We start from the raw sequence: 4,645 nt of genomic DNA, 5'->3' as shown, positions 1-4,645 counted from the left end.
CCCAGGAGTTGGAGGTTGCTATGAGCTGTAATGCCATGACACTCTACCCAGGGGGACAGCTTGAGGCTCTGTCTCAAAAAAAAAGAAAAGAAAAAGAAAAGAAATTTGTTAGTCCAGAGGCATCTATTTTATTTGAACTATCTCAGTTATTTTTCTGAGTGAGGAGCCCTTTTGCTGATACAACTCCCTTACAAAGTTTTTGCTGATACAACTCCCTTAAAAAGTTTTTGGGCTTTCAGTGCATCATTTAACAAAAGTCATGGCCACATTAATTTTAAGACTTGCCTCTCTCTGCTTTGTCCAGCTTATCAAGCTGCTTTGAGACAGTGCTACCAAGGGTCACAGAAACCCTTTTATGTAGCTCCAAGAGTCCACTGGATATCACCTCACATTTTTCTTGAGCATTAACAGTTCTAAGAGAGATTTCAATTTGATCTTGATGCAGAAACCATATTTTATTAGAAGTTCTTTGATCTTGATAAACACTCTCTGGTCTTAATTCAGTCTGAGAATCTTTTCTTGTTTGATAGACTTCAAGTGAAAAACCACAGCATTTCCAATCTCGCATAACCTGGCTGAGCTATTATTCCACATAAACCCTGCTTGCAAACTAATCAGTTCTTTCTTTTGCTCATCAATCTTTTTCTATAACTCATCATAATCATTGTAAATCAATGTAGGATGTTTTTAAAAATATTCCTAAAAATTCCAGGATCCACATTTTTGATCCTCCAAATTATTACAGGCAAGTATTTCATCAATTACTTCATAATATTATATAACGTGTGTGACAATCTTTTCATTCTTCCCTAACATTCTGCTTGCCAACTTTCCAGACTTCACAAAACGTTTTATAACTTCTTCCCATTAAATGGTCCTAAAGCTAATTACATGTGGTTTGGTTTATTTTGTTGTTATGAATGCACCCAAATCTGAGAATCACTGTCGCTATCAGTTAGTTTTTGCCTCAAAACAAATTATCCTCAAATGCCATCACTTCCAACAGATGCCTGGGGGGTTCTTCTGACCTGGGCTGGCTAAGCTTACCTCTGCTGGGTTCCCTCAAGCACTGTGCTCATCTGGCAAAGGGGCTGGTGGCTGTTACCAGAGATGGCTTTTCACCTGTCTGCCAGTTGGCTGGGTCTTAGTTTTTCACAAATAGTGGCAGAGTTCTAACAGCTGGAAGAGGGTGGGTGAGAATATGCAAAAACTTCCAACAAATGCTTCCATCAGGTTTGCTAATGTTATTTTGACCAACCAGTCACATGGGCAAGGCTAGAGTCAGTACGGGAAGGCATAGCAAAGGATAGAGATACAGGATAACAAATTGTCTTAGCCATTTTCTAAAAACAAATCTACCATGAACTGTGAGAAAACTGCAAATGAAAACAAATGAGAAACTGACTGTTTACAGAGTAAGATCAAATCCAAGCTTCATAAGTTTTCAGAGTGCAAATCCTGAGGTTTAAATACAGAGAAGTAAAAAGAGATAAAACAACATGGTTTTATAAATGCTCAATTTAAATTACTCGAACTACAATTTCTATTCTTAGTGTGTCAGATAGAGACACACGGACCAGAAAGTAGCTCCCTCCCTGGGCCAGCTTCAATCTTACACATCTGGCAATACAATCATGAATGCATCTTGAATACAAGAAGGTTCAGTCCAAAGAGTTACTTTCCCGAGGCATTCTATTTTGTTGGTCAGCCATTTTTATGGGACACTCTGACCTCTTAAGATTTCTCCACTGGAGAAGTTCACAGGAGCAAGATTTCTCCCCTCTTCATTTGAACTCCTCAAAAGATAATAGTCCCCTTGTGCTGTTAAGTCTTTATCTTTCAAGATTTAGCCTTGATGTGAAAGATGCCTTAGGCTTTGCCTCAGCATTAAGGGAGAATCCCTTGCTGCCTCTGTGAGAATTTCCATCAAGAGGCTTGTGAACATCAACCCACACCCTATTACCTTTATCTATACTCCGCCACCTAGAATCAATTTCTAAAATGTCCCCAAGTACCCACTACATGTGAGATAGAGTCCTAGGCTCAATTTTGAGCCTGATGATAAAATTTGGAAGGAGTGGAATAGTTTAGTACTGAAAAGCCAAGTCTTTTGCTGAGAGGAGAAATTGGACTTAAGAATAAAGTAAGCATAAAATATTCAAGTGCAAGAGCCTCCCATGCTCAGAGTAATATTTATTTTTGAAATATACATGTATTAAGGAAAACAGCAACTTCCCAGAATGTCAATTTGATCATTTTTTAAATTTTCCATGAAATATAAACGAGTTTAAGTTAAAAAGGCACTATTTCATTCCATCCAACTCAAGAGAAGGAATTGAGCTGAAGCCAGAACCAGGAGATATAGAGAAGAAATTCCTGCAGAGGGGAGAAAAGGTAAAGGAAGAAAGAGAAAAGATTTTTCTCTCTCAAGGGCAGAGAGAAAAAATACTATCACCTAGTATCCTTCCTAGGACTTGGCATAGGTGAGTTTCAGTAATAAATTATTAATTAATTATTTAGTCCAAGAATTAAGGGCCATTTAACTCATCATTTAACTCTTTTGTTTAGCAAAAACAAAAACAAGCTAGGAACTCAGGGATAGGTCATGGCTATAACCTGATCCATCCAAGGAGATAAAGTCCACTCTGGTTATTGCAGCCTGGTAAATAGTGTGAGCTAAGAGAAGCAATAGTCGCAGATGTGTCCAACTATCCCCAGAAAGATTTGGAGCTGACATCTTAGCAATGTAGCCGAAATGGTTAAACTTAGCATCATTGTAGTCACTCTATTACATCTAGTGACAGCCTCGTATATCCTGTGACTTTAATGCCAATGTTTCTTTATGTCTCTGTTAGAAATTAGATTACTCCCCCTGGGTGAACTCAAGAGCTCAGAGCCTTAGAGAAAAAAGGAGGGTAAAATATTTAGTTTTTTCTTTACGTGTTTGGTTTTTTGGGGGGTGTATTACAGAATATTTGAGTGTATTAATTATTTTTGACTTGGATCAACTGCCAAGTATTTTGACTTGGATCAGACACTACTATAGATTCTGGGTATACAAAAATAATAATAATAATAATCTGTGAGCCCTTCCTCAAACAACTTATGTTCTGAAAGGGAAAGACATATACCTACCCCAATAATTATATCACAGATAATAGTTTTGAGAAGAAAGAACAAATTAAGGGATGTAAGAGAAGTGAGGAGGGGATGGTGAAATCTATCTACATTGCAGAATTGGCAAGACTTTCCTATAGGATACGGCATTTGCAATGGCTTTTAAAATTATGAGTATGTGTATCCTTTGTTTACAGTCATCAATGAAACAATGACATTATAAAATTAATGATGTGTAATAGAATTCTATTCAGCCATAAAAAGAAAGAAATCCTGTCATTTTCAGCAAGGAAGTGAGGATCATCATGCCAAGTGAAATAAGCCAGACACAAAGACACATATCTTATATCCACATTCATATGTGGGAACTAAATCTTTAACCTCATGGAGGAAGAGAGTTGAATGATAGTAGAGGCTGGGCAGGATCAGGGAAGGGGGTGAAGACGTGTTGATCAAGGGGTATAGTTCCTATGTTGGGTAGCACAGGAGGGTGACTACAGTCAACAATAATTCATCATATATTTTAAAATGTCTGGAAGAAAAGAATCAAAATGTTCCCACACAAGGAAATAATAACTATTTGAGGTAACTGATATCCCAAGTACCATGATTTGATCATTACCTATTGTATGCATGTATCAAAATACCTAGTGTCACATGTATACCATAAATATATACATGGATCACATATGATAAAAAACTAAATTATAATATGTATCAATAGTATTATGATAATGCTAAAAATACAATTAAAAGACTGAGATAGAAAAGGAGATGCTAGAAAACATGACTGACATAAATATAAATTTTAAGGATCAATTGGCCTTAGTTTTTAAAATTGCCTTTTTGACTTTTCAAAATTATAGAAACAAAAAAGCATTATAAATAAACTTCCTCAAATTAATTAATTATAATACCTATTTTTTGAAATATAATCAATGTCACTGATATCTCAGCCTATCAGACCATTGATCTTTGGTCATGGTCATTCTTAAATATTGTCATCTTAACATATAAGTATTATGATCTAGAAGGGGGAAAAGCCAAAATTTACCTTATAGTTTATATGCCTTTGTCCCGTTACCTATATGCAAAAATCTATTGTTAATAGATCATCATTTCTAAGTATAAATATAATAAATATGTTTTATAATAATTTATTAGATATTGTCTTTGAATCACTAAGATTTTGTTTCTTTAAACATAACAAGGTTCTATTAGAAGTAATTTTTGAACATTTCTTATCTGAAGTACAGCAGAGCTGGCAGGGATGCATCTATGCTAAGAGTGGTGTTAAGCTTAGCCTCAAGCTGCCTCCCCACATATTTTAAGTTCAGCCTAAAGTTTTCTCCATACATAGTGAATTGTAACCTGCCTGCATGTGTAAACAGGCTGTCACCTAGTCTAATGCCAATCACCAAGTTTTAGCCAATCCCAGGCTGTCAACTCTCCAGACTGTATTTAAATAAGGCAAACACTGAGCTGCAACCAATCAGCTGCCTCAGTACTTCACTTCCATTTCCTACAC

Source organism: Otolemur garnettii, unplaced genomic scaffold (genome assembly GCF_000181295.1).
Source record: "Otolemur garnettii isolate 467f Iridium unplaced genomic scaffold, OtoGar3 scaffold00274, whole genome shotgun sequence".
In the NCBI taxonomy this organism is placed as follows: Eukaryota; Metazoa; Chordata; class Mammalia; order Primates; family Galagidae; genus Otolemur; species Otolemur garnettii.
The sequence above is the reverse complement of the archived record's forward strand: the minus strand, read 5'-3'. Positions refer to the sequence as shown.